At 38.0% G+C, this 14,451-nt stretch overlaps 1 protein-coding gene across 1 annotated transcript in view; it reads left to right on the top strand.

Moving 5' to 3' along the window:
* The window catches only part of WWOX (WW domain containing oxidoreductase), a 488,590-nt gene that overhangs the window by 205,797 nt on the left and 268,342 nt on the right, over window positions 1-14,451 (top strand). The window lies entirely within an intron of this gene.

Genomic DNA, 14,451 nt, shown 5'->3' with positions numbered 1-14,451 from the left:
CAATAAATCTTTACTAAGTGAAGCATGTTTTCTCTGCTATTTAGAGATATTTAAAACCAGTAAGGAAACAAATTCTCCGAAGGATGCTTACAATGAGTCTTCCTGATATTGTACATGCAAACAAACTCTGCAGGAGCAGTTTGGATGGCATGCACATTCAGTAGCACTGTAATTATAGCAGCACTATAATATTGCTCTGTGCTACCACCTTGTTTGCTTTTACAGGCGGATCTGTCTCCTGCTATCCCTGGCTCCCTCCCTCCCCGCCTCGCTCTCTGTCACACGCACACACACTGGAACAGACACACATTTATTTAAATTGCTGGCTTTACAATAAATGATTGTTTCATCAAATGAACATCCTTTTCTAGGCATCCTGGTGCAGAATATTGTGATTAATATGATATCCATATCCACTGCCAGTATCAAAGGAACTGCTGAAAAAAAGATCAGTGGATTTTTTTTTTTTTTTTGCTATGACCAGTGGATTTGCAAAAGTGCTTTATAAGCTGTTATTTCTTTGATAGTGCTTTGAATTTGCTTGTTAACATTCAGCCAGAAGTTTTACAATTACAACAATAATCATAATTAACAGCAGTAATTGCTCCTTGACCATGCAGTGCATGAATGACAATGCATTTAAGTTGTCATATTTAACCTCTGAAGGGAAGAGAAAAGGGTCTTTCATTTAGAGCATCTTCATGGGGACACTTCATAAAGTCCTGCTGCTTTGGATAGAAATATTCATGTTACACCATCTGTTTATCTGTCTCTTTTAAAACTCGGGTATACTTACATGGGGGACATTCAGAATTTGTGTCAGGCACTGTTCTGTCAAGAAGGTAATTCATTGTTTTGTGTAGTGGTTAAATTAGAAGTGTTCTAGTGCTAACTAACAAGAATCTACTTAGAAACTGCATATGTTGGATAATGTCAGTAATTATAAGAACATGTTTGAGCATGATAGTTTCCTGTTTTTCTAGGTGCCTTTTCCCAAGACTATATTTTTGCGTTTGAAGCAAGAATTTTAAGGAATAATTTGGGGTTGTTTATTAATGAGAGAGGTTATTCAATACTGGCTATGTTTTATTTCATTTAGATTTTTTTCAAATACACTTTTTGTAGCAGCAATCAGTACATTTTAAGAGAAGTGAGACTTTTGTAGGAATCACTGAACTCAGTTATGGTTGTAGATCAAAATAGTTTCTGCCTGAAATATTTTCAAACACAAAATTAGCTGCTTTCTGTAAAAAATAACATAAAATTGTTGCATATCACTTTTAGAAGAGTAAATCTCTTTTTAAGAGAATTTCAGGCTAAGTATGGCCGAGGAGTAAACGATATTTAATTCTTGGAATATGAGGTAGTAGGGGAGAGAGAAAGACTGTTCCCAACTATATTGAAATCTCAGCAGGTAATGGGGGTATTATTAGAAATAAAAATGCTTTGTGGATGTCTAGAATTTATGTTCAGATCTGTATCTAAAAAGCACTCCTATAACCTTTGGAATCATTGAGTAACCTCTTAGTTTCTACTGCTATCTTCTTACTTGCTGGCATTCACAGGCTACTGAAAAGAAACCACAGAGTTACAAGAAAATGAGCACTGTATGTTCAGGGAAAATGCTTGAGCTTTACCACTTGGGAAGGAAATTAAGTGGTTAGTGATTTGCATAATGTGGGCAGCACCTTCTACAACATCCTTTATCAGAACCAAAATGACTCATGTCAGACCACAGAGTCCTTTTGAAACCATGGCGCTGTTTCATGTTCTCTCTGAACCTCTACATACTGCACGGTACCACTGTGTCCTGTTACAAGTTTTCATTTTGCACAACGTAGACCTTTTTAATATTTATCAGCATGCTGCCTCTAACTTGATACATTTGTACTGCACAGAAATTGATTTTCAAGAAATGTGTTTTGGATTTTTCGCACGCTTATGGGGTTTGAGAAATGCATATTTGCATAGAAATAATCTTTAGTGGGCTAAATTTTAGAGTATGTCAAATTTATAAATATCACTACTGTAAAGACATATTTTTAGAAATAGATTTCTGGCACAGTTTATTTCAATTCCATTTTTCACGTTTGTGTCACCAGTATGGCTTTGGCTTGGTACTTTCTAATGCATTTGTTTTTGGCGTTCATGTTTTAGAGATTAAACTTTTCCGTTGTCTTGCTCAGGCAGCACAGCCTGAAAATGAAACGAAGCAAGTGAGGAGCTTTGTTTAAAAAACATCCATTTGGTTTGAGACATGTGGCCAGTAAAACTTACCTCCCTCCTTTTTCTTCTTTCAATTCCAAGCAGAACCATATTACTCGGTTCTTCTGTTACTTTGTCCCTTTACTGAAAAAGGAAGTTCTCTATTTGTGAACCTCCCAGACATCTCTAAGGCTCATTAAGTTTCCTGTGGCTGTTCCATTTCAGAGCAACTGCTGTGGCTCTGCTCTTACCTTATGCCATTGAAAAAATACAGATGCCTCACGCACAATCATAAACAAGTGATAAATTGAATTTGTTTGTTGGTAGAGAGTCCAGAGTTCTATCTGAACAAGAACAATATATGCTTTAAACACATGTAGTAATATGTGTGTATGGAACTGCAGTGTGTGCTCTAAACTCTTCGGGTTGGGATCTCATTGCCATGGCACTGAAAGGATGTTGCAAATTTCTTCTCCAGCTCCAGATTTCCATCCTAGAAATGGGCTTTGTGTTCACAAAGGAAACCATCGAGGAAGGAAACTGCTTTGCATCCCCCCAGTTTTTGAGGGTCCTCTGCAGTAAGGCAGCACTATTGTGCTTATCTGTTTGGTGTCAGGGGATACATAACTCATTTTTCCTATTGCCTGAAGTAAGGAATTAGGCTCAAGAAATAATAAACAAGCCTAGTTTCTGTGGAGTTGAATGGAAAGATACATTTATCCCAGAAGTAAATTTCAGTTAAGGCCTCAAAACAGTCTGTAGGCTTGTTGATGTAACAGCTTGACTTGGTTTAGAGTAGATGTGTTCCAGGGAAAAGCCCAGCTCCAAGATATGGCTGCAAGTTATTGCAGTGTTCCTAAATTTTGCTGTAAGTATCATTATGCCACCTGCATTTTTTAGTCTCTGCAGTGTAAACACATTTAACTGTGGTACCTTGACAGAATTTCTGCAGCTGCTTCCTCTTCTAAATACCGTGCTTGATCTTTGTATATACATAACACGGGCAGAATGACTTGAGGCCAGTTTTCTACTCCCTCTGGAAACGAGCCACTGGTGTAGAATTCATGAGGCTCCTGCTAATCAAATGTCTCTGTGCACTGGCAAAAGTTTTGCTGCATTCACTGGTGTAAGGTTCCATGTACATTTTCAGGTGCTGCTCTTCTTCTCATGTCCTAAAAAGTGACCTAACATCAGGGTAGGTGCTTGGCTTGGCCCAGGGCACTCTCACCATGAAAAAACAAAGTACCACAGAGGGGCATTTCTCAGTGGGAGAGTCATTTAGCTTTGCACTTGTTCTTCTTCACTAGTCAAATATGTTGGCCCTTAAGGAATGGTATATGTGGTCTTTGGGTTTGTAGAAGCATGTTACTCGAGAAAAAAATCTCTATTTGCCGATTACATCTTCTATTTGCACATATAAATATTATAAATACAGTATAATAGCCTGTTCCCTTGTTTATGTATGTTAGAAGATTTAAGGCATTGCAGTACATAAAGAATTGGGTTTTTAATATGTGGAAAAAGGAGGGAGAAGGAGGTTAGGGCATCAGGGTTGAGTGTGGCTGTGTTTAGGAATGAATGCTCAGTGTCACACATGGGAGACAAATTTCTCTATGCTGGCTTGCTCTTTAAAAAGCTGGTAACATCCACTATGAAATATTGCTGCTGTCCTGATTAAAAATAAACCAAAACAAAATACAGTACAATACTCAAGGCATTCTTATTTTTCATCGGACTATATCAAAAGTGAGAAGAATTTAGGAAATCCATTGTAAAATGGTCAAGGGGAAGGAATTTTTCTATGAAATTCTCTTTGACCGGTTGAAATAGCTTAAACACTATTGACCATTCTCCCACCAGCTCAGTGATGTGTGGCATTTTGAATCATCCATTTTCTATGAAGACTACCTGGGGTTAGCATATCATTACTTGATAACAGACTTTCAATTCTAACCCAGTGGCAGCGCTGAGCTTTAAGCTGGATACACTTGCAGGCTCATCCAACCCTACATAATTGTCTGTACATTTATTTTATTGTCAACTCAGAAACAAGCTGAAGAAACTAACTGTTTGCTTTAGAACACATTAACTTCTTTATCACATTAATACTGACTCATATCTTATTTCCCAGTTGCAGTAACAAAACCATTCAACTATTTCCCTCACAGGACAATATCTTTAATAGCTTCTGTGTGTTTCCTATTTTTGGCTGTTTCTGTATAAACAGACTAATCTAATAGCATACTGAACCATCTATACTTGGCAGAAATTCAGCAACTCACTCATTTCTATGGCAAGCTGGGATGCCAAGGGAAAAAAAAAATTCTCACTTTTATTGCACTAAGATCTTTCTTAAAGTTTTCTTTTATAAGTGTAATATGGCTATCCCTTGGGTTACTGCACCACCTTGACTGAAGAACCCCCCACATTTATTGCAGTAGAGGATAACCCAAATAGGAGGGCATTATTCCCTTCACAATGTCCACAGGAATTCATTTACCTAATGTATTCATTCTCTCTCATGTGCACTGCTTTAAATGGTGGTAAAGCATACTCTTTAAAATATTGTTGAAAGCCAGTTGGGAAGGCGGGAGAGACAATCTGGAAGTCACTGGAAAATGCTTTTATGTAGTCATCTTGCTTGGGATATTCAGCTATCTGTGGCAAATCAAATTTTGTTGTCCCTCCATGGTGATCAGCAGCTGTGCTCTGAAGCCACTCAAGACATGTCCCCCATCCATTCTGTGGCTCTGATCCCAGTGTACCCCCATGGCTTCCATGGATAAATTGGTGAAATCCATGCTTCTGTTTCTGGCTGCTGTTCTGTGCCTCAGGATATGCACTTCAATGTACATTTATTTTGGGGCAGTGCTATCTTAAGCGGTCTCAGGCTCCTGCTTCCCTGAGCGTCCCTCCTCATTAAAGTCAGCAGTTTTCCATGGTTTATATTTCAGTCAGATTAGTTTCCTGATCCAGTTCATTGCACGCTCAGATAAATTCTTGCACCAGCAAAAACAAGGCAGAAAGAAGTACGCAAAGACAGTGAGTATTTAAACCAGTTTAAGAAGCTTCGGTCATAGACAAATGTCCAGCCACGGTTTGGTGTCTCTGCAGTCAAAGCAGGAAAACAATATCCTACATTTCCTACCTATGGTGGGTTGGAATTTGTGATAAACGTTTGAGCTATTGATGAATGTAGCTATAAAAATGCAAATTGTGATGGTTTTCTTATTGTTTTACAATGTATCAGCTGCAAAGTCTCTTAGAGTGAGGGGGTTTATTTAATTTTGGGCATTTATTGATACTTACAGATTTATTTATGTAATTGACATTTTAATGTCCCTGTCCTTGTAATTTTTGGGTGTAAGGAGATTATTGAAACCATCTAGATCTGAAATCAATGCATCTCTAATACAGGGAGGCTCGTTACCTGCATTGGCCTAACTGAACAAAAATAGCTCACTATTGGACTGTACTCAAATGCACAGTGGTAATGCCTTACTTTAAACCAGAGAAATATTGAAGTCTCTTAGGCTTTCCATTTCCTTGCTTGTTTTTTAGACTGTATTTTTAACATTATTTTTGCTATAGTAGGCCAAGTTCATCCCTAATATAACTGTATTGAAATCAGTGGGGAGACTTGTAATTTTAAGAATAAGAGACAGTAAAGTGCTTTGCTGGATCAGGGCCTAAAAGGATTAGTACTGTGGAATGCTTATGGTGGCCACTGAGGTAACTGTATGAATAAAAGTAATTTTAATTGCACTGGAGCAGTTGGGGAATTTTATTCCACCTCTCAATAAAAGAAATAAAAAAATAGAATAGACTCCCACTGTCAGGCAGAGAATCCTATAGAACATTTCACATGGCTTTGCAAATATTGAAACAGTACAAAAAATTCAGAAGTCTGAGGCATAAACTCCCTAGCTTTTGTTTTGTGGCTTGTGCACGTTTTAAAGCAGGTATTTGGGACACAAATTATAAGACCAATAGGGAGTATTGATTTTTAAGTATAACTATAGTGGCTTTGAGCCCATTCTATGTTTTTCATTAAGGCAACAATTGGAGATTTTTTTTCCCAGAGAACTGAAGCTAGCTGATAATTTCTTATTGTATTCTGTGAAGGAAAATGATGAACAGACAAAGATGATTTCTATATTCAGCCTTTTCCTGATTCCCCAGGAAAACTTGGCATCAGGTGAAACATCTGGTAGAATACAAGCTCTTCTCTTCCAGGTGCACCAAAGGTGGCTTTGGGACTAGTACTTTTTCCACTAGAAGGAATTTGAATGTAGTGTGTGTAAGGCCTTAATCTCCAGTATTTAGTAAAGATACCTTATATTTAGAGTGAAGGGAGGGGAAAAACAAAGACACCTAAATTCATCACAGAGGCTCAGGACAGGTGCAGGAAGGGCTTCACAGGTCTCAGCCTGGAAAGCAGCAACCTGAGGCAGAATTGTATGTTAATGGAACATTCCTTCCATCAGTCTGTGCAGCTCTTGAGGTTTTAGAACTCAGCATTTGAAATGCAAGAATATTTAGTTGTTACGGGTTTTTTTTTTTTAGTTTTTTCCTATCTAATTGTGAAGTATTCCAGTTACGTGCTTGAACTAAATGAGTGACTCTACAGATTTTGCCATTTACTCCAGGATTTGAACTTGATAGGTCATGTCATAATGACCTCATAATTTTGAGGGTGAGTACTTGTTTGGGCAATATAAGTGACGTAATGGCATACTGATGCAAGAGCACTTGCTCTGGTTTTGGATCCTGCTAAAACCCAATGTCTTCGGGCACGTGGCACGGAGGAACAGTGCCAAGTGTTGTTCCCGACTCTACAGTGCCTCCTTTGTGTGGCAAAGTTTTAGCTCAGGTGCTTTAGTTAAACTCAAGTGAACTAATTGAGTTTTTCTGTCTAAATTCCCCCTGTGCTTTAAAGCAGGTAGGCTCAGCTGTAATCAACTGTTGTACTGGGCTGTAGTTAATGCTGAGATTCACTGACAGAGGAAAACAGTCTCACTGTCCAAAGTAGAGAGTTATTTGTTAATCCTCTCCTTTTGTAGCCATCCAGTAATTCATTAGTAGAGAAATGTATCTGTGCTTATTTCTAGGAAAAACATTCATGAAAATAGATGTTCAGTGCAGGTGCTAGAAATGAGGATTTCACTGTAGGTGCAGGGCTCTTGCCCGTGGGTGTGCTCTGCAAAGAGCTGGGAACTGACACACACACACCGTGGTTTTCTGATGTGTCAGCAATGCTAAGATGTTGGATTTCGCCTGCAATAACAACTTTGAAGGTGATCATCAAGCATTCAGTTGAATTTGTACTCCTGTTTCTAACATCACTTTGCTTGATGGTAAAAATCAGAGTTTATATTCACACAAAGATTTGGGCACTTCTTCAGGTTGTTTCTGAGCCTTGCACGTGGCTGTTTGCTGTGTGGCCCTGAGGTCAGGCAGTACTTCCTCCCTTTCTTTTTTTTTTTCTTTCTTTTTTTGCCTGTGAGTTGAGGTCTGAACATTGCTGATTTTTGAGCCTCAGATAAGATCAATTTTCCAATTGTGTAATACAGTACCTGGCTTTTCTGAATGGCACTGTTAATTGTCATTGACTATAATAGAATATGAATAGCACAGCCACTTGACACCAACTTAATGGTTCTGACTTTTCAATGGTGCCAAGAGTGTAAGGCTAGAGGGGAAAAAGGGTCAGAGGAGAGATAAGAGCTTCCGATTCCACTGAAAAAGATTAAAGCTTCTCTATCTTTCAAGTGGTACTTGTGAGGGTCACCATTTCTATGAAGTCACCTTTAAACTGGAAGTGATTGAGAAATTTCTAGTACAAAAGGTCTCTTAGAACAACTCCAACCCCCTCCTCCACAAGGTTTTTCCAGGTTAATAGGCAAATAGAAAGATGCAGGTCTGAGATGGCTCAAGGAGAAATGTGGGCAGTGATATTGTGGATGACACAACCTGCCCAGAGAGCAGCATCCTAACCCTGTTTGCCCTAAGGAAGAATCACTCTTGTTTACTGCTGTTTTGTCCAGCTGGGAGCTCTGGGAAATTTTGTGATTCACTTTAGTACCTCTTTTAAAAAAGCTTACTGTCCTTAAATACACAGCTATCACTGCCTTCTGGGAATCTGATCATGCACAAGATTACCTGCCTAATCTGATCACAGCAGTTCTTGACATTCTGGGCTGTGAGGGACAGAGGCCAGGAGCAGAAAGATGTTTTATTTCCCTTCCTTTCTGGAACATCACTGCAGGGAACAGTCTTTTTTCAGTGCATTAAGAACCTGTCATTACTTGTATGGAATGCTAGATTATGGATTTTACATTGTTCTTATTTTTTAATATAATTTCTCAGGGATATCAGAACATCTGGTAGCTAAATGAGAGGAGTAATTGCTGTGTGGAAATCTGGGAGAGGTACTTGGTGTGCAGATGGAGATGTGTGTTTGAGTTGTGCGCAGGATGCTTTGAATGTGGGGCAGGCAGGGTGCTTCAAACTGACAGAGGGCATCTTTACATCAGATATCTGGAAGAAATTGTTCCCTGTGAGGGCGGTGAGGCCCTGGCACAAGTTGCCCAGAGAAGCTGTGGCTGCCCCATCCCTGGAAGTGTTCAAGGGCAGGTTGGACCAGACTTGGAGCAACCTGGGACAGTGGAAGGTTGGAACTGGATGATCTTTAAGGACCCTTTCAAGCCAAACCATTCTGTGATTTCATGATTCTTGTACTGACTGAGTCCTTAGCACTTATTCCACAGGTGCTGGAGGGTCAATCCATGCATACAAAGTTTGGGTCAGCACAATGTGTCAGACTTACGTTGAATTTGTTTAGATGAGACCACAAAACCAAGGTGCTAGACAGAAACAGGAGTCATTTATTTGTCTATTTGTGTTCTGATGTTGAAAGAATGCTATTAATGTGCAAGGGACTGACTCAGCAGAGTAGTAAAATACTGGCAATGTTATGGTTTCAGGTGTTTCTGAAGGAAGAATTCAAAAAATCAGAATAGATGGGAAGCATGAAGAACCTCTGTGAGATCATTCGTGTAAATACCTGACATGAAATAAAGTTAATCTAGAATTTAAATACCAAGTAAACAGATATTAGAAGGAGGGAACAGTCTAATTATCTTAATATATCCAAAAGGACTGGTATAAAAAAAATCTTCAGTTTTCTTGAATCTGAGTTGGGCAAACTCTGCCAATTTACACAAGTTAAAAATATTAAAGGGTTGCCTTCTGAGTGGTATGTGTTAGTGGGTATTTCACTGTTGTAAGGATTTGGGGGGGTGGAGTTGTTTTTGATGTTTTAGCACTAAGACTGTTGTTTGGGAGCAAAGCTTCCAGAAATGGTTGTCAGGGAAAGTTTCTTTATTCTGCCTGATCTAAGTTTTCCCAGTAGATTTCTGTTTAAAAAGAATAAACAGAAAAAAAAAAAAAAAAAAAAAAAAAAAAAAGCAAAACAGTAGAAGTGAGAATTAGATATAAATATGACACTAAACTATATCTTTTAATACAAAAGAACTCTTTTTTAATTAGAAGCTTGGAAGGACATATCCTTTAATTGCTGCACTTGTAGTTTCTGGGCCATCAATATCCTTGCTTCTTTCATTAATAAACTGGCAAGTCAAGTAGGAAAGCTGCAGGAGTATAATTTTTTCCCTTAAGCTCTACTTAATCAACAGCAGACTTGATCAAACAGAAAAAAGAAAATGTAAATCAGTTGCATTAATTCTGCTGGCAGTAAATAGTAGGAAGAAAGCTAAACATGAAAGAATGCTCATTTTGCAGCTGATATCTGGGGTAGGATTGAAAAGGAGAAACAGGTAGTTAAACAGCTGTTTAGATTGTGAGTGACTAGGGGAATACTGGGGTTTATGTATGGATTAGCACGGTGATAGACCCTGAGTAGCAAAAGACGATGACTAATTACCTGACAGAGCAGCACTCCATTCGCCTTGGTCATTGAAATTAATTTCTGTTTTCAGGACTGGCAGAAAGCAGCTGCAGAATTTCAGTTCAATACTCAAATTAACTAGGAGTCTAAATTATTTCTTTGCACATACAGTATTAGAGGAGTGGGTTACTAAATTGATCTTGATTTTACACACTGAGGCAAGAATTATTCCACCTTTTCATCTGAAGTCCATGTCCCCTGAAATCGGGGAATAAAACCTGTGCTGTAATAAACTACTTGTCACTGGTGTGAACTCTGTCAGATAGTTAACATCTTAACATTTCCTGGAATCTCAGATGAAGGAATTATAAAATCAAGTCTTATGGGTTGAAAGAAAATTTTACTACCTACTCTGCTTGAGTAAAATACACTGAGTTGGACTTAGATGAATTCATAGTTTGAATAGGATGGTGCCCAGGAATTTGTTTGTTTTTACAGTGTGTGTCTTGACAATCTGGTGTATTTGTAACTTCACTGACCGATAAAAGAGGTGGGAAAGCTGTCAGTGGGTTATTACGGATGAACTTGTAATAGTTTGAGGCATGGCAATAGAAAAAAGGGAAAGCCAACTGCATAAAACCTGCAGAATCAACTTTGTAGGAAAAACCTCCATACACTAAAATGAAGTCATACATCCCACGATCCTAAAATGCAGGAATTCTGCCAGATTTCCGCGTTGGCAGTTGACTCATTACATCCATGAGCATTTCTCCTTTTGCCAGTAGCAAAACTCCCAGAGCCTTTTTTCTGTTTAAAGGTTCCTCATATTTTAATTTATTTATTTGGCAAAAATAAATCTGAAGTGTTTATAAAGTAAATAAATATGAGAGGGAGGAAAAAACAAGAGTATGAAAAATGGAATAAATATTTGATATTCAAGAGTAAATTTTATTTCAATGGAAAATTAGCCTGGAGGAGTGTGTGAAAGCTTTTTTTTCAGCACTTGTGCCCTATACTATTCTTGCTGAATAAATTATGTTACTTCCTGCTCTTTCCTGCGTGCTGCCTCTCAATAGGCACTTCTAGGCAGAAGGATTACCACATAAAACCAGGAGCTTTTATCTTACTGTATCGCAGTCCTGTGTGGAATCACTGCTGTAACCGGTCACCTTAGTAACTAAAATGTGTTTTATTTCCTTTGGTGATGCTAAGCCAACACAGCTATGGAAGAATGGATCAGATTTTATTCTGGTTCCATAATGGATTTGTAGAGCTAGCAGTTATTTAGAAAACCAAAAACAAAACCAAAGAACATTCTTTTAGTCAGACACTGCGCAAACTTGATCTCGAGGTCAGTGAGACACAATACGCTGAGAAATGTGCTCTGGCATTTTAGAGTCACATTTCACAGTATAGTGGTGGTAATGATTATGAGGTTATATACAATAACTTATTTGTATTGTTATAAGAAATCTACAAAGCCAATTTTGTTAAACTGAAAGTTAAAATTTATTTTAGACTCCAGTACAGATGTTAATAAGATTAGAATATTGTGATCATGTTAAAAGTTTTATTCCCTCCCTAGTATTTTCTTTCATTGTCCTTTTGCTCTTCAGTTCTATTGTCCAGGTATTATTTTATCCCTTTACATACTCTCTGTGTTTTATTTTTGCATTCATTTAAAGACCTTGTATTTTTTTTTTGCATATCAAAAAGAACCAGAAGAATCACTACAAAATGACACATGGTCTTAGACATTGTTTTCCTGTTCATCTTGCTGATGGAGACAGAGTTCTGTCTCTTTGTTGGTATACCAAGAATCTTGAATTAAATTGCATTTAGGCAATTGATTTGAGCTGGCTTTGCACAGAGATGTAGGTGTCATTTATTCTTTTATGTTCTGGAAAATTAATATTCCTCATATTAATGCCAAGATTCTACCATGATTACCATTAAGCAACCACTAGTATGAATTCCCTTGCACTGCCATTACAGCAGATGATACTAATGATGTGTTTTTTTCTTTGATGTGGATAACACATAGTCCTGAGAGTGTGCTAGACTGAGAACTACAATATTTCAGATGTATATTGGTTATCTAAGTAATTTTTTTCTTATTTCAGCCTATAGTAGAAGGCATCATTTAATGATAGAGCAGATATGGGTTTGTGATGGTCACATCTGCAAGTCCGTTGTCTACAAATGTGAAAATAGGGTCAGCTCTGAGAATGGCTTTGGGAAAGAAAACACAAGTGCATTGAACATCTCTCAAATTGAACTCATTTTAGTCAGTCTGTTTTCAAGTGATTTCTACCAAATGCAGGATTTGAAAAGCTCAATTTATCTTTGTCATTCACCTGAACTTCCATTCTTCAAGTGTATATCACTCTCTATTAAAATACTGATACATCACTTCTTACATAAAACTTCTGTGTTGCAAAGGATAACCTAAGATATATAGATTCAGGATATAAATTTGCTTGCAGGAATTGTGAAAAAAAGCTTAAAGAAAATGGGAGAATTTTAAGAAACTGTGAGAAAAGTAAAAAATGATAAATATTAATTCACTGACTTCTAAGAAAAAATTATTAAAGGATGTTCTGCCCTTCTAGACACTTGTCCAGCATGGAGTCTCTTCCTTTTGCTCTGTGCTAACTTAGTATCTTAAGAATCCTGTGGAAATTTTTTTTGTTTGTGAAATATTGTCTTCTCAACACAAGGCCATTGCCGTGGTCAGGAACCTCTGGTGGTCTTGCAGGGGTAAGAAAGTGAAAAACCTTCTGTTCATTGTGGCAGCTGACACAACAAGGAGCACTGGTGAGCAATTATAGTCTCGTGACCATATACTGTAAGTTGTTTAATTGTCTTTTGCTCGGAGTTAAACCAACTGGAAGCTTCAGATGGCAGGGCACTGCCATTTTTCAAGTGAAATTGCAGAAACAGGAAATCTATAAAGAGGGCACATATTTCACACGTTTTCTCCACTTGCTGCTGAGACCATTATTAATGCTGCAATTTAAAAATAAAAGATACAGAACATTAGAGTTCTGAAGGAAGTCTCATTATTGTGAGTTAGATTAATTCTTCTCATTGGTAAAGTCTTGAATACCGTAGAAAATTACAGAGAAATTTTAAAATCTCAAAAGCCAAACCTTCTTTGCTCTTTGCCAGAGCAGTAGTAGTGTCTGGGGGAGAGAAACTGGGATAGCACCTTAAACAGCACCTTAAACCTGCTAAATAAAATATTTACTTTGGACCAGATCCTGTCCTGGTGAGTACTGTGGTGGAGCTTGCTTATGGTTAAGTGTATTTAATCTCCTCCTAGGACCCAAATGATTAGCATATCATGTCATGGGGAGGTATTTATGGGAATGGAAATGTTTTTGGGTGGCTTGTGTTCACAGGTTTAAATCAAAGCTGAGCATAGAGTTTTAGGGCCTTATTCACAGTAAATTTTATGTTGGTGAAAGGTTATGGAATGGGTTTCCATACCATGTCTGCTTGCTCTCACAAATCTCAGAAGAGATATGGACTCTGAGACTCTGAACTTTGTTGTGAGTGGGTTGTTTTTTCTTTTCTTTTTATTTTTGGTGGTTTGTTTTTTTTTTTTTTTTTGGTGTTTTTTTTTTTTTTGGTGGGGGTGCATGCCAAGGAAAACAAGGGAAAAGTTCCTGACATGCCAATTTTAATTTTGCAGTGCTCCTTTATGCCAAACTTGCCGCACCAACGTAATCTCCTGTAACAACTGGGGCTCCAGGATGAACAGCTGTTTTGTGGGTCTCACTTAGAAGCTTCTTTCTTAATACCTGTGTCTGATGGAATTTGAGTTATTACACCACTGGGTGTGTAATTAACTCACTGCTCACCAGTTAGTGATATCATTGTTGGGTGATCCTGGTTTTGGAAAGGAGCTTCTTCACTGCCCTCCTGAGCACTCTCTTGGGCTGTAAAGCTGTTCCTTGTCACAGCACAGGAGTGTTAGTGCCACAGAGCTGTCCCCACTGGCTTCCTCACCTATAAAGAGGAGAGAGGAGGAATAACAAGAGGTAACTTTAGCCAAACAGTGAATGTACTCCTAAGGAAATGTTTAAAACAGGCACAGAAATGGATCTGTCACTGCCCCAGTGTGAGGTGGTTTATGTACTGTGTTATTTGTGTCATGATTTAGTGTGTTATGTCATTTGGTAAATGCAGGACAAGGGTTTGCTGGAGAAAAAGAATAGATGTGAATACAAAGGACTGTAATGTTCCTGTGCAATAACTTGTCCATAGATTTTGGAGATGTGGATAACATTGCTGAATGGGCAGGGAACAGAAGAACACAAAAGTTTCCTTCT

This window comes from Corvus cornix, chromosome 11 (genome assembly GCF_000738735.6).
Source record: "Corvus cornix cornix isolate S_Up_H32 chromosome 11, ASM73873v5, whole genome shotgun sequence".
Classification (NCBI taxonomy): Eukaryota; Metazoa; Chordata; class Aves; order Passeriformes; family Corvidae; genus Corvus; species Corvus cornix.
Note: the sequence above shows the minus strand (reverse complement) of the source record. Positions and strands in the feature narration are given on the sequence as shown.